This window comes from Linepithema humile, chromosome 4, assembly GCF_040581485.1.
Source record: "Linepithema humile isolate Giens D197 chromosome 4, Lhum_UNIL_v1.0, whole genome shotgun sequence".
NCBI classification, from domain to species: Eukaryota; Metazoa; Arthropoda; class Insecta; order Hymenoptera; family Formicidae; genus Linepithema; species Linepithema humile.
This window is the reverse complement of record NC_090131.1, coordinates 12,403,558-12,425,501: the sequence shown is the minus strand read 5'-3', so window position 1 is coordinate 12,425,501 and position 21,944 is coordinate 12,403,558. Positions and strand designations below refer to the sequence as shown.

At 30.4% G+C, this 21,944-nt stretch overlaps 2 protein-coding genes across 2 annotated transcripts in view; one reads left to right on the top strand and one right to left on the bottom strand.

The window, feature by feature from the left end:
* LOC105668643 (uncharacterized) overlaps positions 1-21,944 on the bottom strand; it is a 472,083-nt gene that overhangs the window by 82,366 nt on the left and 367,773 nt on the right.
* The window catches only part of b6, a 37,883-nt gene continuing 29,704 nt past the window's right edge, over positions 13,766-21,944 (top strand). Inside the window, exon 1 of the mRNA XM_067354106.1 lies at positions 13,766-13,850. The gene's annotated coding sequence lies outside the window, so the exon portion shown is untranslated. The remainder of the gene's footprint in view (positions 13,851-21,944) is intronic.

Genomic DNA, 21,944 nt, shown 5'->3' with positions numbered 1-21,944 from the left:
TCATTATGAGGCCTCAAAAGAACAAGTCCATTTCAGTTAATCAAATTCATATGTATTTTTTTTTAAGTTTATTGAAAATAAAAGTCGACATTTTCATAATAACTTATTTTAATAAAATTAAAATAACACAACATTATATATATATTTGCGTTTTAAAAAAGTATAAAAACAAATCAATTCAAATTTAATTTTTAAAAAATTAAGTTTTTTTTTTTGGCTTTGGTTTTAGCAAATATATCTATAATGTCATCATAATTAATCGAGTTTATTATATCTGATTCAATGCATAATAACGACAGGTTACTTGTTTTATTTTGGTGCAAGTTGCTTCTTAAATAATTTTTTATTCGTTTCAACACTGAAAATGAGCGTTCAGCACTTGCATTTGAAATAGGCATCGTCAAAAATATTTTTAAAATTGTTTCTACGTTCGGAAAAGTAGACCTTAATCCATTGTTTATAAATTTATACATATTTTTAATTGAAAAATTTTCTTCTTTTATCATTATTAAAAATTGCTTAACTTCATCAATAAATTTTTCTGTGTCAATATCAGTCCCATAAGTTTGTAAAATTTTGTCAATACTAGTCTTGTACTTGGTTTGATCTATATCTTTCTTCAAAAAAATGTTAAACATCTCTAATATTTCTAAACAGCTTTTGTTTCTTTCATTAATTTCCAGAATTAGCTTATCACAAATGACATTAAAAGTATTAACAATGAAATTTTCTTTCCCATGTAATATAATCTCATCGTTAGATTGTGAAACTTCGTCACACATTTTTTTTCGTTTTTTTAGTCTTTTTTTTTCATCTTTAAATTTTGTTTCATCTGTTAATAAATTCGCTTCTTCATTTAAAGCAGCAAAACTATTTCTTATATCTAAAATAAAACCAACTAAAGACTGTAACAAATTATTAGCTAACAACAAATCCATATCAGGATTTTGTAGAGATTTACTAGTAGCATTTATTCGTTGTAAAATTTTGTCCCACGCAACTGTTAAAATTGCTGTTTCTAAATTGTCAAAATCTTCAGCCAATGATGAGCTCTCTAATTTAGAAATAGGTTTTTCATGAGGAGAAATGGATAGTTCAAGTAATGCCTCTTTAATTTGTTTATATCCACGTTTCAAAGCCAATATAGCGTCAGCTCTTGCGGACCACCTCGTTTCACTTAGTCTTTTAACTGTTAAAGATTTTTTTCCCAAATGTTTAAAGAGTATACCCCATCTTCTTGTTGAAGATGAAAAGTAATTATATACATTTTGAATAAAACAAAAATATTGCACTGCTTCCGGACAAGATTCAGCAGCATAGTTGCCAATTAAATTTAAGGAATGACTAGAGCATGGTATATAATGTGCAGAGGGACTATGTTTTTTCAGCCTAGCTTGTAAACCTGTATAGACACCTTTCATATTGGCAGCGTTATCATAGCTTTGTCCTCTGCACATTTTTATGTCCAAAGATAATTCTTCTAATTTTTTTAATACTACCTCTTCTAAGTATAAGGAATCATGTTGTATAATACTGATGAACCCGATAAATGTTTCTCTAATGTCAGAATTTGCAGTAACGTACCTAAATATAATAGCTAGTTGATCATTATGGGCAATGTCGGGCGTTGAATCGAGTATTATTGCAAAATAAGCAGCTTCCTTAATTTCTGATATTAATATTTCTCTTGTTTTATTAGCTATTAACGCTATGAATTCATCACAAATATGGTAAGAAAGATAATTTGATTTGCCAGAACCACAGTTGGCGTACATTTTAATGTGATGTTTTAAAAAATCATCAAATTCACTTAAATAATGTAAACACGATAAATAATTTCCGCAAGAATCAGAAAAAATATCATTTGTATTGCCTCTAAATGCTAGCCCTAATTTACTCAATAACTTAATGGTAGCTATTATTCTTTTTAAAACCTCTCTCCAATAATTTTCTTCAGATTGTATTTGTTTCATTAATTCAGAATCAATTCTACTATTTACAGAACTTGATTTTCTTTTGCGATATGTGCATATTGCTCGTATATGCTCAGTAGAACGCTCGTGATCACATAAGATTTGTGTTATATTTCTCCAGTCATTAAAACCCTTCATTAAGCTATTATTTGACTTAGAAAACAATTTACAAACAAAGCAGTAAATTGCTTTGCTGGTTTCTGAAAAAATTAGCCACTCTCGTTTCTCCTTTGTTCCATTCGCCTTTTTACAGTAAAAATGTGATTCATTTACATTTCTGACATATATTCTATTGCGTTCTGTGTATTCTTTTTTTAAATTTTCGATTTTACCAACACTCTGAGGCATATTTATTAAAATATGCTCAATAAATTGTTCATTAATACTAATTGGCCACACTGCTATATCTGTAGGATAATAGATAACCTGCCTACTAGTAAGTACAGACTCCAATTGAAAATTTTCTTCAAAACCTTCTTGATTTGTTTCATTTACTTCTTTCTCTCCTTCTATGTTTTCCACATTATTTTGATGTTTTTCATTTTCACTTTCGTCTTCTTCTGATACTGATACCAATGTTTCGCTTTCAGTCTGAGAAGTTTTAGGTGCAATTTCAGTTCTATGAAATTCTTCATTTCCTTCATTCTCAGAAGAACGTAAGAAAGACAAAATTGCCCCTTATTGACTATTTAGCTGTTTTTCCTTTTCTCTGAGTCGTTTTCTTTTACTAGCTCCAGATTCAAACTTTCTTGGCATCATTATATGTATTATATTATACTATAAAAAGCGAAATAAATATTTATTAAAAACTTAAATATAAGGACTCAAATAATAAAATCAAAAATAAAATTAAAATTAAAAGCTAGAATCTAATGCTAGATGTCCATGTAAAATATCTCAACAAAAAGAATACATAAAATAAATTTTATTTTAAAATAAATTTTATTTTCTTTCTTACGTTCTTCTGAGAATGAAGGAAATGAAGAATTTCATAGAACTGAAATTATACCTAAAACTTCTCAGACTGAAAGCGAAACATTGGTATCAGTATCAGAAGAAGACAAAAGTGAAAATGAAAAACATCAAAATAATGTGGAAAACATAGAAGGAGAGAAAGAAGTAAATGAAACAAATCAAAAACAATACAAAAAGAATACCTAAAATAATTTTTATTTTAAAATAAATTTTATGTATTCTTTTTGTTGAGATATTTTGCATGGACATCTAGCATTGGATTCTTTGGCTTTTAATTTTAATTTTATTTTTTATTTTAAATATTTATTAAATTCAAAATCAATATATATATATAAAAAGTTAAGAAACACTATTTTATTTATTTTTTAATCTTCAAAAACTTTTTAAAAAATAATCATCTTTAAAAGCTACTAAAAACGCTGAGTTGAGTGAATAAAGATATAAAAATTTTACTAATGGTCAATTATATGTCGCACTTTCAAAGATTAGGAATGCTGCCAATCTTAGGGTTAAATTACCTAATGATTCAAATTGTTACACGATGAACTTGGTGTACAAAGAATTATTAGATGATTAGATAAACCATTAGTAAAAATTCTAAACTTATAAAAAATATCTCGTTTTTAAAACGGGACAGTAAAGCTAGTGAACATATAAATAAATAAAATAAAACAATTACAAAAATAGATAAAAAATAATACTAAAAATACTACTAAATAATACTAAATAATACTAAAAAAATACAAAAATAGAAACAGTAGTATTTTGGTTTTGTTAAAATAAACGAGTAACAGTAAAATAAGAATAATAAATTCATTGAAAAATAAATTCTTATCAATTGTGGCAACTACTTTAATCAAATAATTAATAAGTATATACACTTGTATACTGCTTTACAAATACTAACCAAATAACTAAACTATCAGTTGTTAGAAAACTAAGGAATAGCGATAAGCTAAAAAAACATTCCACAATTCTATTTCTTTTCTCACCTTCTACGGTTGTGTGAAATATGTAGATATAGGGAACAAAATAGTTATTATCCCAATAGTTTTTTGCCTCGTTCGTGGTACGCTCACGTAGACTGACTGCACTAATGATGTTTGTCGCCGACTAGGCATGTGTGTAAAACAATCGAAGAGAGCCAGAACATTAGACGCGCTATCGGCGGTTTGGCCGTCGAGATCGAGCGGTAATGGGAGGATAGGAGGTGTCGTCTAAGGAATCGGCTCGAAATATGCATCTAATTCTAAGCACTCCATTATATGATGCAAAAAGGCGAAATTTAATAAACAATTACCGCTTACCAATTTTTCAGCGGCCTCTAGTTTTTATATTATGAATTTAATATTTAAAAATAAGTATTTTATTTTGCAACTATAACTAGGCTGTTTTTTATATTGTTATTTGTGAGGAGTAGAGTTTTAAAATGTGGCCCCATAGAGAATGAGGCCCCAGCTTGCGCCTAATGCGCCTTATGGTAAATGCGGCCCTGATCATTGCTATGGTGTTTTAATATCTTTAATACGCGCTACGACCGTATTCCAATATCGTAGAAATTTGCTCCGCGGTAAAAGGCGGATGCTTCTTGAAAGTGATTTTTGTCTTGGCAGCGCGGCTTTCCTCCGCTTTTATTCAGACGGAAATACACGCGCGTATACATACATATATAAAAATTTACGGGTAAACTTTCTTCCTCAATAGTAATGAGAGCATGACTCATTCAAACGCATAAATAAAGCAAACAGAACGCTCAAATAGATAAATACTTTTCTATTCTGGATATTTCGAGGAATGAAATTTTTCCATGAAAACAATAAGAACGCAATAAAAAACTGAAAGCAAGAAAACAGAGGAAAAACTCTCTAAAGTCACAAAATTAAATATAATTATAAGAAGAAAGGTAAAAAACTTGAATTGATTACGAGAGATTCAAGATGTCGGAATTGATTTAACGAGAAGATATACGAACGTAAGGATGTAACTTGTTTGACTTTGTTTTAATCCGGAGAATCCAGTCAAATGCAGAGGAAGATTGTACTAATTGGAACCGTAACTTCCGTTGTTAACAACGTTGTAATTTATTAGTGAGCAGGAAATAGGCAGTGCTAATCCTAACCACAACAGGCCTGGCAGCGATGCGTGCCGGCACTCGTTAAGCAAATCGGCAGTGAGGAAAAGGTACATAATTAGAAGCCCAATCAAAAACCACAAAGGTGCGCATAGTACGTATGTCAGCGACCGTTGAACGGTCGGTAAATGCGACTATATATGTGTTCACAATGCATGAATATCAAGTGCAAGGATATTCCTTTTCCTCAACTTCAATTTCACGCTGCACACATAATTATGCCGCTATACACACTGCGTTTGTTAAATTATACATATACATAATATTCTTCGCTTATATATACGAGAGTAAGTTTACGTGTTTCTGTTCTGAAGTTGCCAGTTGATATTACGCTAATGTCAACAGGCCAGTGCCGGATTTGAAGGTGGGCGGACAGGGCGACCGCCCAGGGGTCCCCACAAATTGGGGGCCCCCACAAACAAAACTTGATTAAAAAAAAAATTTGATTAAAAAATCTATATATTTATATTTGATATGTTTTGGAAATGTATCAAATATTTCTTAAATATATGCCATTGGTTTCCGGGTGATGACCGCGATGTGCATTTTGGATGCTAGAGTTTCGCAAATATTGTGATTTGCATCATTAAATATATCTTAAATACAATATTTGTTGTAATAATATTAAAATATGTATTTTCAACATTTTTAAATTTACGAATTTTTAAATGAGTTTTCAATGATTTTGATCTTTTACGAATTAAGGGTCCCCACTGATTCAGCCGCCCCGGGACCCCCACTTCTTTAAATCCGGGTCTGCAACAGGCAGTTATAAAAATCTTGCAAACGATACATAGCCGTAAATAAACTAAATAAAATAACTTAGTATTAAAAATATTGTAATTCTGACACTAATTACTATATTATTTAATAAAAAATTATGAAAAATGTAAACTGCCAATGCAAAAAGTTTTCTCTTATTTAAAATTTTTATTCAAAATTTTATATTATCTCGAAAATTATACTACTGCTTCATTATTTTCAGAAAGTTGATTACAAACTCATTACATTTAAAACATTAAATTTACAAATTAAAAGTACTGCAACATTAACATTGTTTGTATTGTAATAAAATTTGACTGTTTTGTTAAAATCAGCAAAATTTCTTTTTAAACAAATTTAATTCTAGTGGACAAGATATAAAAATTACAAAGAATTATTTGTTACTGCTTTAACACTAAAATACTTGCATGATTATTGTACGTCAATGCTCGTACACATTGTACACTTTTTTCATTTGCGAATTTTTCGACAAATAAATTGAATTTAATCACTACTTTTTGATATTTTTAAATCTTAATACATTAAATTGAGTTTTTTCAGCCAATCTAAAATTTTTCTACCGCATTAAGTTCAGTTCAAATTTTAATAAATTTTACAATATAAAAATTATGCAAATAGAAATTGTCGCCTTAATGAATAATTTTTAAAATAAAGTCTGCTTGAAATTGAAACATTTTATTATCTACAGAGTGGAAAAGAGTTTGATCGATAAATTTCTGAATGTGGTTCAATGAGACCAACATCAGTTTCGTCACAAAACAAGTCATCAGACATTAATGTAATATACTTTACGGATTGGCAAAGATAAAAACCAATCCAGACTATCCGTGTCAGAAAATTATTGCAGGTATATGAATGATATGATCGCAAACCAGTCTAAACTATCCATGTTGAGCAATTGTTGCTGCTCTGTCGCAAGTTGTGCAAAGTTCAAGTATGCTTCAATTTATACTCTATAAATAAATAAAACAATCGTCATAATAAGATAATTAATATGTTGGATGCTCTAGTTTTTCAGATAATACATATGTATATATCGTTTGTATTTCGTTCTTAATTCGGTAAAACTTGTATTTAAAATTTTAAATTATTTCGAAAATTTTATTATCACATTAGCATTTTCAAAAAGTTGACTTCAAACACATCAAATTCGCAAATAAAAAAATATTGTAATTATATTGGAACGTTTTATATTGTAAGACAATTAGACTTTTTGTTAAAATCAGCAAAGTTTCTTTTTACAGAAATTTAATTCCAATAAAAATCTATAAAACTTCTAATAATAAAGAATATTTTCTTACTGCTTTAGCATTAAAATATTTGCAATTAATTAGTGTATATTGGAGAGTTAAAGAAAGTGTACTAAATAATTGCATGATTATTGTACATTAATGTCTGCACGCATCCGGCGGGAAATAACACGCAACTTCTACAAGATGAGCTAACGTCATATATTATGCCGCAATAGTTTGAAACAGATACAAGTGCGCCAACAGTAACAGCAATTACGACGAATTGATTTATCAAACAGTCTTCACACACGAGTTTCATCGCGCGGTATCTCATGTAGAAAGTGTGTCAGGAAAATGCATATGTGAGTATGTAAAATGTAAATACGATTAGCGCGCGCACATCTATCCTACATTCTGTTTACACGCAATATTACACCATTTGATAAATATCCATATATCATATAATGTACACATTTGCAAAAATTTTCACAGAGATGTGAAAAATACGTTAATAATTTACGTGAACTGATATATATTTGTTAATTTTCTGTCTTTAACAGAATATATTTTCACCAAGAAAAAATCGACTCTGAATTAATTAGAAAACCTGTCACAAAATCGACGTCCGCGAGTTTCGGAACTTTAAAATATATTTTGATATCCTGCTTACGATAAATAAATAATAGAAAATGTTAGATAAAATGACAAATGGAGAATCGGCAACACCGTAATAAACAAGTGTCTGTCGATACTAACAAAATGGAATAAGATAAGTTAGAAAAGTTTGGTAAAAGCACGAAGTAGCTCGAACTGAGCTAAATTGGCCAGTCGCAGTTCAAGTTGCGATCAATTCGATCCGGCGATCTAAGTCCATCAGTGCCCGGAACAGGGTCAGCACGGTCGAACGCAACTCGATCATTCGATTTCATGGAAAACACCGCTGGTCGAGCGTTCGCTCTAATTTCAGTTTTCTCCTTATTAGCATCTCGAATGACGCAAATGAACATAATGACGCCTATGACTCATAATATCTTAAATTACCGCCTGCTACCCGTAAATACACTCTGAATCCTAAACGAATTTTCTGAAAACCATTGACAAATTCGGATTTTCCAGTGCACCGTTATAATTGTATTTTATCACAGAGATAAACTATAACTACAATGCGCAAATATTCCGTTTACGAAAAAATAAATTAAATAAATAAATTAATAAATAAATCTATATATACAGGGTGTCTGGCAATAATCGCCCCACCGGTCATATACAGGTAGAGGAGGTCAAATCGAGTAGAAAAGTCCTTTACCATTTTTTAATTTTCATAATAAGTACTGAGTAATTAACGAAAAAAGATCGGCGAATCCGCGTGAGTAAAGCGCGCGCGGTGAGAAGGACGTCCCACTGCTACGCGATCACTAGGACACAAGGATCTAGCGTTACGCGCCGCTCGTATGTTGCCATTGTCATTTGTAGAGCGCTCCTCCCAACGCTTCATCGCGCGCCTAGTGATCGCATAGCAGTGGGATGTCCTTCTCGCTGCGCGCGCTTTACTTGCACGGATTTACCAATCTTTTTTCGTTAATTACTTAGTACTTATTACAAAAATCAAAAAATGGTAAAGGACTTTTCTACTCGATTTGACCTCCTCTACCTGTATATGACCGGTGGGGCGATTATTGCCAGACACCCTGTATAATATAACATCATAGAAAGGTATTTATTACGCACATCATTTTCTCTTTTATATTTTGTATTATATTTTGTGATAAAACAATTCACAGGTTTGATCTTTAACTCTGCTGGAAATTTAATACGCGAAAAGCGCTCAATTTTAAATTGCTTATTACTCGATTGTTCAAAAATAAAGTAAGAAATTGTTCATTAATATTAAGGCAAAGTTAGGAAAGGCCCTGTATACATGACACATAGGTTATGTAACGCGATCAGCAGTATCAAGAGAAAAAGAGGGAAAGGGGTTTTTGGCGATCACATGGCGCACATTCTCCGAATCCGGTTTTGAAACCAGATGATACATACGGTACCGGTTACACGATATGTACATTTGTTACATACATACATATGATTCATAATTATCAATTATAAGTACATAAATATTTCAAATTTCTATTAACTTGAGAGAATTTTCCTATACTGAAAATAAAGTGCAACAATAGGACACAAAAATATCGAAATTGAAAATCGCATTTAACGTTTCAAACTCGTCGTTATAAAGACTATGTTATTTTTTGTGTCATTCTTATTATATAATAATAATATTAATACAATATATATACATAACATTTTTTGACAAAGTGTAAATGTTCCCATAATTTCAATTTTGTTCCATTTCTCAAATATTTAAATATTTTAATTTTTTAAATGTTTAGCAATTAAAATTTTGTATCGTTTTCAAAGCAATAAATTCCTCAACTTTTAAATAAATACGAAATATCAACATGTTAACAATTTGTAATTGATTATGTCATTATAGGATACCTCATGAACAGTAATAAGTATTAAATGACGAAAGCCACTGTCAGCATAGCGTCATTATAGCGCGTTATCACCTGGAGAGATTATTCCTTATGTGTCGTAAGAAAAATATCGTCCTTCTTTCTATCACGATCATTATGTCAAAAACAGACGCGTAACGAGCGCTCGCGAAGAGAAAGGCGACGGACAACTTTTATACGGGCCGTTTCCAGGTCTGGTTTTGACAATCAATTTCACTGACACGCAACGCGCAGTTCCATTATGCGATCTAGAAAGGAAATTTTGCGACTCGTTCGCGGCCTCGACCGGATTCGATGGCTTAGCTGCGAGATATCTTTGGCCACCGGACGTTTAGGTTCGCATCGCTGCGGTGTGTTTCGTAATTCATTATACGTTTCTCTTACGCTCAATATATAATGTATCCCTCACGCACCACATCCGGTGTTGACTTTCTATAGCGGAGTAGAGAGAGCATTGAGAGGCAAGAAAAAATTGCGGTCGCAGTGCGAGACGTATGCCATGCTTGCCATCTTCGAAGCTATCGAATCACTGATGTTTGATCGCATTTGGTTGTTCCGGATTTATCGAGTCCTTTCAGCTGTGGATTCCGTAACGAATTCGGAATACTTGGATCTTTCTCTGATGCGTGTGGCGACTTTAAAATTATCACACTCTAATTGTTAATTGCAATATCATAGAACGAATGTGTTTTTATTATCAAATTTAAATATAATAATAATAATTATTTGAATAATATTTTATTAAACCAATTCGATATTACATTTAATATTATTATATTAAATTCAAATAAATTAATATTAACAAAACAATATTATTATTTAAATAAAAATAAAATAATAAATTATTATACAACAAAGTATAAAATAATTTTCTAATCATTTCGCATTTAATTGTGTTAAAAGAACTTGGAGTAACGCTCCCTTTGAGTTACATAAAGTTGATTACACTTATGTAACGGCCTTAAAGTTAACATCGGAAATTAAAGTTTTATCAATATATTCTAAAAGAAAAATTAAGTTCCCTAAAAAATCTGCATTTCAGAGAGTTACATTCATGAGCGGAATGCATGTCAATCATTGGCTGACATACATTACCGCTGTCATCATGTCAATTACACGGATCATTTCGATAGTCGCCTTCGTGTTGAAAGTGCCTTTTAATTTTATGAGAACGCTTGAACGCGCTTCGAATCATCAATAAAGTTGCGTTACGGTGATCGATAATGAATATGGGCGAATCTGAGCAGGGAAGATCGCGGTGAGGCGTAATGTGCGAGTGTTGATCGATGTCGTTTCGTATCGGAATTCAATAAACTGTTCACGGTCAGCGCGTTTGCTTGCGTTATTATCTTCTCCATTGAAATGCGCGGTGTATGCGTGTTTACTACAGCAGTCGATCTCATCTTTGTCAGATTTGACGATTACGCGCTGTGTAACGCGCAAAATACTGGAGAAAGTAAAAGTGAAGAGAAACGTTTCGTTGAGATTACGGATGTATGCGTAACAGAAAAACCGGTTGATGACTGCTTATGTGTTTCTTTAATTTATATGTAGTATTAGTAATATATGCAAATTTCGACAGGTATCTTTTGTACAATGTCAATGTATTAAAAGATCTTAATTTCTGTTGAGTTTTTGAACATTCATTAGAAGTTATTTATTAGAAGCTATTTTTCTCATAACTTTAATATAATAATGAAAACGTCAAGTTTGTAGCTTATTTACTCACTAATGTAGTATTTACTCACAAATATAGACATTTTGCGTTTATTATCTTTACGACACCGTCAGATTTATTACTAGATACTCATATTTATTGCCGGTCGTTAAATGTCTTTCAGCGCGATAGTTTAAGTAATTGCATACGTTACGTTAAATATATATAGAAAGTATAATCAGTGTTTGCTAATGTCAATCGAGCATTTCCTAAATCATATTTTATTATGATTATTTATTTAGAATTATTAAAAAAAAGTGAAATGTGATATCTTAGATCATTTAGCTGAATCGTATGCAATCTATTTTTCAGATAAATTTAAAGAAAATTTGTTTAGAAAACAAAAATCTCGTATTTTTTAAATATATTTTACATTTAGAACAATATTTACAGAAATTTCAGTTAAATTTGCTGTTGCAATATATGAGTGAATTTTTGACAATCAAGTAATAATTTAGATAATAATAATATAAATGATAGTTACAATTAATATGAGATTATCATTTATATGAGAAATTTGGACGTATTTGAGAATTACATGAATGCGGATATTATTTAAAAACTGAAAAATAAAAATAGAAAAGTGTTCCAAATAGAGAATGGGATATAATATGAACCCAAATATGAACTCCTTATTTTCCAAGTGGTATAAATCCAATTTTTAAATTGTTGAGAAATGTTTTGCTTTTGGGCTTATAGAAAATTCAAGATAAATGGAAATAACTCCTCCAATTTTGTGTTACTCCCAGTGGCTTATTTATGAAATTGGACTTGTAAGTTCATTGGACTTATACTTGTTTACTAGACAATCCTTCCGAACACATTCTTCTGTAAGTCCAAAATTTGAGATTTTCAACTTACAGCACTTGGGAAATAAGGAGTTCATATATAAATATATAATTTGAAATTTTGTCAATTGCTGTTTGAAATGTGTGCTTTATTTAATTCGAAATGTGTGCTTTATTTAATATTTTTTTCAATTACTGAAAATGTTTGTATGATGTACATATGTACAAAAAGTCTGAATATTATGCATATCTTTCTAATTGCTTTGTTTTGCATTGCTTTGACTCCATATATTTTATATTGCACATTTAATCGTTTTTCTCTCCACATAATGAATAATAAAGACACTTTGTTAGTAGAATAATTTTGTTTATATTATCTGCAAAACGCCATGAATCGCGAGTTGTTACGTTGCATTGTGTTATACTTGCATAAAAGCTTGTTGCATCAGCGCAACTTCGGCATCTAGCCTGAAGGCCAAGTGAGTCAATTTCTACCTCAGGTTTCTGCACTCTTACAAAGCAAAAAAACAAGATACTAGAGAAAGATATTAAATCACGGATAATAGTGCAATTAATTTTATACTTTAATAAGCATAAAAACAGACATCGTTTGCAGCCGTGAAAAATAAGGCGTCGCATCAAGCGGACGTTTCAAACTATCAATAAAAATTAAAGATAAGTGGTAATTTACAATTATCCAATAATTATTGTATTTATCCGCACGCTATCTATTGAAGCTTTCACGCGTTAAAAACACTCATAAATATAATGCGGTGTTCAAGAACGGAAAGATGTGGCCCTATAACATCCGTGAGATATCGTTAAAAATTGCTCTTACAGATTCCGAAATCCATGGCATTTTTCTTCAAGGACAAGAAAGGCGATAATCATCCGATCACCAGGTGCCATTCGCTGCTCCAGATCGAACAAATTTATCTATTGGCCTCTCTGATCCCAGGCAATTTTGGACCGAGAGACCCGTCGCTCACTCTCACCTTTCACTTTCTAGATACCTGCCTAACTATTACGGTTATTAATATGACCGCATGTCGCATAACATAATATAGGACAAAAGAAAAACTTGCTTCAGCGTGAGAACAAGAGAACGTTAAATTAATAGCGCGCTTTCTGCACTTCTAACAATTATTCTTTTATCACGCTGAGAGTATTTTAATGTGCAGGAAACAAAGCGATTATGAATTGTTATACAATGACTAAAATATTTGACACAAAAGAGCTAATAGATTATTTAATAAATTATTTAAAACAACGCTACAAATATGTTTCAAGATAATGTTCAAAAAATAAATGTCTCTCAACAATCATCAAAAAAAATTCTTGAAAGCAAAATCGCAAATTATTATAATACGAATTTTTAAACAAGTTAATGCGTACCATATTTCTGCGCTATTAAAGTGGCCCTGTTTACGCGTATTGTCCTGCACTTTCCATGTACATATAGGCGATCAGGATGGTAGGCGTAATCGGTCGGCGACGTCTCGATGCACACACATAAGAGTTGCGCTCTTACAACGTTCGGCTACGAGAACGCGGCAGGAGAGGAGAGCCTCGCGAAGCAAAAGGTGTATCAGACCCAGGTAGGAGAGGTGCATGCACACCTCCTGTGAGTTTACCAACACCGCGGCTCGACGAGCGGGCAGTTACTTTTCCGTTCTGATATCGCGAGGATCTACTTCTCTCCATACTGCGCGGAGCTCGCTGATCACATTACCTTTGGGTGAGTTTCGCGCGGAAATAACTTTGCAATTCTCGAATGTCCACGATTTTTTTAAAGAGACGTTAATCCTATCGCAAATTATCATTCAGTGTTTAACCCTGTCACGACAAGCGTATTGCGAATGTCATTCTAAACTCGTGAACTTTTTATATGTAGAAGTGCTTTCATCTCATGATTCTATTCAATTAAATGCGATAAAGTGTAATATTGATAAATAACATTAAAAAATTATAATTTGACAAAAATTAAAAGTTCTGCAAATATATAAAAATACATTTTTATGTATATCACAAAGTCAAATATACAGAATATTTGAATAAAATATACTGTTATATTTTTGGCATTAAAAGAGTTAATTTGATGTTGTTATTTATGACGATCTCGGAGCATATTGTATTTTTTTAATTTTAGCAAAATATTAAAATTAAAATATAGCATTTTTATATATAACAGTTAAATTTATAGAATATTTGAATAATATGTATACTGTTACAATATTTAACACTAAAAGCGTTAAGTTAATGATATTATTTATGATAATCTTGAGCCAAAATCTGTTTTTTTTTTTTTTTTTTTTTTTAATTATGTTACTTAAATGACAAATGTGTTCAAATGTGTTCCAATTCTTCGACAAAAAAAAATTAGTCTTTAAAATAGTTAATAACTTTTGACCGGATAAAGAAGAGGAGTCCTACAATAAATTCTTCAGAATTATTCAGTACCAAATTAAAATACTTTCATTAAATTACTTAATTATAATATTACATTTTATAAATTACTATGTAAAAACAAAAAGATTTTTTAGTAGAATACGATATTCTTAGTGCGATTTCATCGATGGAAAATTTGTGCGGAATAGCTCTTGATGACTTTTGGTATTATGTAGAAAATTGTATATTAAGCGTGTATTTTGTTCACTAACATTTCATATTAATTCGATAGAAAATTAACATAATTCATGCAAAGGAAATAACCATTCCAGCGTCGTCGTGATATTCAGGACGCTGAATTTTAATTTTTATATTTTTAATTTTATTTTGATAGCTTTCACTGTCAGTCGCAACTTGTTTGATCGCAATAGTGTTACAAAATGATGGCAATCTGCACTCTATGCAAGATACGCTGGATACTCTTATGACAAAGTGAATGGTTGCATTAATAAAGACCGCGTTGATGAGAATGACGCCGCTGAAACGAGTGATAGCAGACAATGACTCAGAAAGATAAATAGGAAGTTGTCAAACTGAATTCCATACATCGACGATTAGCTAGAAAGTGTATTTTTAATAAAAATAATGAGGCAATATCATTTATATTAAAAATTAGTTGTTGAATGACAATAATAGCATTAGAATATTTTCAATTAGTCGACACTTATATTGTACAAAACCATAACAGCAATTTTGTAACATTTTCAATAAAATTATGAGAATTATATTAGATATAATTGTTGGTATATAAATGTGTTATAAAAGAACAGTCATTTTATTACGTTTATTACTTTATTAATATTTTTGTTACGTAAAATAAATCTTTCAAAAAAATTGTCATATATATTAAACCTTTCGAAAAAACCTGTCATATATATTATCAAGAGATATATTAAAACCTTTCAAAAAAAACTTGTATACAGGGTGATTCAAAATAACCTGATGTTCTTGCAATGCCATATTCTTGAGCGAATTCTGAGACGATTTTTCCTTTTACAAAATTTTGTCCGAAGCTTAGTTTTCGAGTTATAATTGAAAATAGTTTGCTACTTACGAGTCCGATACAACGGACAGACAGGGACGGTGTAATGTGTCATGAGACGATAGTAAACACTTGACAGTCTCATTATACGTTGCGCGTCCCTGCCTGCCCGTTGTACCGAACTCGTAAGTTGCTATCTATTTTCAATTATAACTCGAAAACTAAGCTTCGGACAAAATTTTGTAAAAGGAAAAATCGTCTCAGAATTCGTTCAAGAATATGGCATTGCAAGGACATCAGGTTATTTTGAATCACCCTGTATATTAAAATTTTCAAAAAAGCTATTATATATACTTTCTACAAAAAAATATGATATCAGGAAATGGCACCAAGTGAGACTAAAGAACTATGAAAAAAGTTATACACTATTTTTATAAAACTCTTCTATAAAATTCTATAAAATTAAAAATTTTTTTAAAATATTTAAATAATAAAAATATTTAATTAAAAAATAAAAAAATATAAAAAATTTAATCAAAATAAAAAGATATTTATTAAAAAACGCAAAAAAACTTGGCGCTGCTACACCACAAAGTATTATAAAGCAATGAAATTAACATGTAGTTTACTGTAGCAGCGTTAAGTTTTTTTGCGTTTTTTAATAAATATCTTTTTATTTTGATTAAATTTTTTATATTTTTTTATTTTTTAATTAAATATTTTTATTATTTAAATATTTAAAAAAATTTTTTAATTTTATAGAATTTTATAGAAGAGTTTTATAAAAATAGTGTATAACTTTTTTCATAGTTCTTTAGTCTCACTTGGTGCCATTTCCTGATATCATATTTTTTTGTAGAAAGTATATATAATAGCTTTTTTGAAAATTTTAATATATACAAGTTTTTTTTGAAAGGTTTTAATATATCTCTTGATAATATATATGACAGGTTTTTTTTAAAGGTTTAATATATACGACAGTTTTTTTGAAAGATAAAACAATACGGTTTTGTTTTCGTTGTGATAAGAGCGTGTATTTGGCGCCTTTTTTTACCTTTTTTTAAAAAAGGTAATTTTTTGATAGATTTTAATTTTTTGTAATATATACCATGTGCACAAAGTACACTTTCTGTTTTGTCTGTCCACTAATTACAGAATATTGAGAGTGTTGTCATCATGTCTTGCTACACTTCTGCACTTTAAGATCGAAAAAAATTTTTTTCATAAAGAATACTATTATTTTGATATACACTATCTTTATTCGTCTCCACAACACGTTATATATATATATATATATATATATATATATATATATATATATATATATATATACATTTTACGACCGATATTATATCAATGTTAATTAATATCATCAAAGCTGCAAGCTGACAGGTCTGTGCGCCACCATATTAGAAATTAGAAAAGGAAAGACGTCCTTTAGAAAAAGAAATCTGAATGCATTAGTTGAGTGCGTTCTGATTGGTTGCGTGCTAACGACGCTGACCAATAAGACATGCGTGACATTCTAGCGTGACATCCGAGAAAAATAATGATTTTTTAATTTCTCAACTTTGGATGCATATATCTTAATTTATAAAGCACACAGAGTAAAAACAAGCATACTTTCTTTATATATTTTAGGTATGCGCTTTCGATTGAGCCTATTGCCAACTCAATCGGCCCAGCCGTTATTGAGATCCGATAATCTCGGCTCATCTGAACTTTCCGTCTCGCGTAAAGAGACACGGTCGGTCTTGCGCTTGCGTTGCGCGCTGCGCGTGAACTTGGCGCGAGACACTACCGTGTCTCTTGATAATTAATTTTGACAATTTGATAGACTGTACTGATAAATTCTAAATGGTGCCACTTTAACTTTCATATCACTTCGAGTTTCTTAAGAAGATGCTGGAGTGGCAGCCGAACTCCGACGCGAAAGCGCCATCATTTCGATGGTACTAAAAATGAAATGACATTATCGGCATAGTCTACGCCGCGTAGGTCCGTGTGTATGCATTTGTTTGTAGTGGTAACTCACTACACTGACGTGTGGTCTGTGTACGTGTGAGCGGATAGTTTGTAAACAAACAATGCTTGTGCTTGTTTTCTCGACTGAAATTTCGTCGCAAGGCTACAATATAATGTCCGAGAAGACATAGGCGTATACAAGGTGTCAAATAAATATGAACTAAATATGACAAAATAATAAATGAAAAATATACATATAATACTATATATATCACTGAAGAACAATGTCATAAATACTTTTCTTATTTTTATCTTTATGTAATAAATACAAAATAACTAATCAATCAATTAATTAATATATATATATATATATATATATATATATATATATATATATATATATATATACACATATATTGAATAAATAGTTATCTTTATTTTGTATTTTATGTGATAATGACTGAAATAATGAGAGTATATATAATTTTTATTTTAGTTACATAAAATATAAAATAAAGATAACTATATTCAATATGTATATGTATGTATTAAATAATTAATTAACTTATTTATTTATTTTGTATTAATTACGTAAAAATAAAAATAGAGAAAACATATAACATATTTTTCCAATTAGATATATAATATTATACATAAATTTTTCAAATCAAATATTTTATCATATTTTTTATCTAATTTATATCTATTAGACACATTATTTCGTCTCGTATGTACATCATACAGCCATACAATAGAATTTCAATTGCGAGAAAAAAGGTTAAATGACCTTATAAATTATCCGATAAAACATAAACAGACTACACAAATTACGAACTAAAAAAAATACGTATTTCTTAAAATCTGCCAGTTTACGAATAAATCGTCTTTAGCTCTCTTTTTTTCTAAACTGTCAGCTGACGTTAGATCGCCTCTGACAATATTTATTAAAAATTGTTAGCTGACGTTAGATCGCCTCTGAGAATATTTATTAAAAATTGTTAGCTGATGTTAGATCGCCTCTGACAATACTTCTCAAAATCTGCCAGTTCACGAATAAATCGTCTTTAGCTCTCTTTTTTCTAAACTGTCAGCTGACGTTAGATTGCCTCTGACAATATTTATTAAAAATTGTTAGCTGACGTTAGATCGCCTCTGAGAATATTTATTAAAAATTGTTAGCTGATGTTAGATCGCCTCTGACAATACTTCTCAAAATCTGCCAGTTCACGAATAAATCGTCTTTAGCTCTCTTTTTTCTAAACTGTCAGCTGACGTTAGATTGCCTCTGACAATATTTATTAAAAATTGTTAGCTGACGTTAGATTGCCTCTGACAATGTTTCTTAAAATCTGCCAGTTCACGAATAAATCGTCTTTAGCTCTCTTTTTTCTAAATTGTCAGCTGACGTTAGATCACCTCTGACTATATTTATTAAAAATTGTTAGCTGACGTTAAATCGTCTCTGGCTTTTGTAATTCTAAATTGCCAATCCACGAGAAAACCGCCTCTGGCTTGTCTTATTCTATATTGCCAGTCCACGGGAAAACCGCCTCTGGTTTGTCATATTCTATATTGCCAGTCCACGGGAAAACCGCCTCTGGCTTGTCATATTCTATATTGCCAGTCCACGAGAAAACCGCCTCTGGCTTGTCATATTCTATATTGCCAGTCCACGAGAAAACCACCTCTGGCTTGTCTTATTCTATATTGCCAGTCCACGAGAAAACCGTCTCTGGCTTGTCTTATTCTATATTGCCAGTCCACGAGAAAACCGCCTCTGGCTTGTCTTATTCTTTATTGTAAGATATTTTTATTACGTCATATGCTTTATATATATAATGTATATTATATGCTATATTATCTATATTTATATCAAAATATCTTTTTAAAATGACATTATTTTGTATACTCTTTTTACAATAAATGGATATGATATATGCCATATTTTTTATTTCTAAAGCATGAAATATAAAGATATTTTTAATTTTTTGTGCCTATCATTTGTAAAAAAATCTTGATAAAAGAAACAACATTAATTTTGCGACTTGCAATAATCTGTTTCAATATATGCTTCTTTTAAATACTTACAATTAGCCTTATTTTACGTGATTAACTTGGTATTTAAAATACGTATCAAAATCGAAAATGTATTTCTATTACAGTAGAAAAAAAACATTCTTGTCTTACAACACAGAGAAATGGCAAAATATAATATTGTCTAAAGTACAGTCCAATAAAAACTGTTAAAATTGAACATTTTATAAAATCATTGTGATTTATGAAAAATCAGAACTATTATTTTAAAAATATAGACATATTTCGACTGTGTGTTTTAAACTGCACTACACATTCAAAAATCAGAGAATAATTTTATTTTTGCAAAGTTGTGCATAATGTCAGTGGAAAAGTGATTTATTTGTTATTGCATATACATGATATTTTACCATTCTTCTATGGTGTAAAACTACAATGTTTTTTTTTACTGAATTAGAAATTAATTTTATATTTTGATGCGTATTTTAGATACCAAAGTAAACGCATAAAATAAGGCTAATTGTAAGTATTTAAAAGAAGTATATATTGAAACAGATTATTGCAAGTCAAAAAATTAATGTTTTTTTTTATCAAGATTTTTTTACGAATGATACATACAAGAAACTAAAAATACCTTTATATTTCATGCTTTATAAATAAGTTATATGACATATACATTTATTATAAAAATATATACAATATATAAAATGATATTAACTTTTTACATAGATACTTTGATGTGAATATATATAATATGGAGCATATAATATACATAATATATACACATGAAGCAGATAAATAAAAGTATTTTACAGAAATTAGAATATGAATGTATGTAACTAAATAATGTAAATGTTTGCAAAAATGTTGCAAAATTTATGTATAATACATACACTTTTTTTATCCTTCAGAGTGCTTTCAACCCATTTTCTTCAGCCGGGTTTCCTAGCACATAACACACACACGACTAACACACACATAACTAACACACACATAACTAACCTTAAAGATTCTGATGTATATGACAGATAGCACTAAGAACTGTATAGCGCCTCTATGCCAAAATCCGGGAACTAATCTGCTGCTTTTTTTAACCTTATTATCGTCTATATTGCTCGCATCCTTTGCATAATTGTAATTCGCGACGCATTTAAAAATTACATTTCTGAACTCAATTTGAAAGGTTTCCTGTTAATCTTTGATATACTCTTTTTCGGCCAGCACACTCGTTTTGCATGTACAAACTGTATAATTTTTATAAAAAGTAAATATTTATAAGCATCGACAGCTTGTCGATAAAATTTCCAATTTTTTTTTTTTTTTTTCGTTTTAAAACTAGTGCTTGCCGATGTATTAGAGTATGTACTTTAACCACATAAGAGGATTTGTAATTCTATTGAAGCAATAAAAAATGCCGTGTTAATTACAAAATTGAAACTCGATCGGTAAGAAAGTGTAAATTCAGCATCCTCTTAATGCAGATAATCAAATATAATACGTTTAATATATTATTTGGAATCTAGAAAAATTAAGATCTTTTTTGCATCAGATAAACTTTTTATTATCAGAAATACATTTAATCATTGCCGTTCTAGTTGATTCTCGCATATGTGAATTTTGTTCGACAGATTTGACTGTTGATTTGATAATTTTGATAATTTTGATTTAATAATTTGATAATTTTAATAATTTAATGTTTTAATTGTGCAACTATATTTACAAACATATACAATTTTTTTAACAATATTTCTTTACCTCTCTTCTCTTTTACTTTCCACTTAAAATAAATTGAAATATATAAATCCATTTTTGAAGATATGAATATTATGTGATGCGTTCAATATTTTATTTTAAAACAATCTCTCGATTATTGACTCAATCGCCAGCGATTTAAAATCGAAAGACGCGTTCCGAAATGACAGTGCGGCGAGTCGTAATTAGGAAATTATTAAGGCACGTTAGCAGAAGCACGTCGACATATTGCCGCATCGGCGGCAAATAACGGGTCTTGTGATAACGGCGATTTATATTAGTCGTCAAACTCCCCACCCGCTATTTCTTAATGACCGTTTCACGTTTCCCGCATAGAACGGACGCACGCCATCAACTTTTACGAGTAAAGCAGGTACATGATATTACGTAAAGAACGTGTGCCGGGAAAGACGGCAGCTCATATTGTGCATCGCACTGTTAGCGGCGCCGTTTAAGACATCGAAGCGTCTTCTAATCGTGAAACGGAACGGACGCTTGCAGATGAAAGTGTCTGCAATGTGTTTTATGTAAATGCGGATGTAAAACAGAGTGCATGTAGACACATAACAAGTACATTGGTGAACATTAACGTTAAAGGTGCAATGCAAAAGCATTTAATCAGGAGCCACAATGGGTAATTATAGATGAATC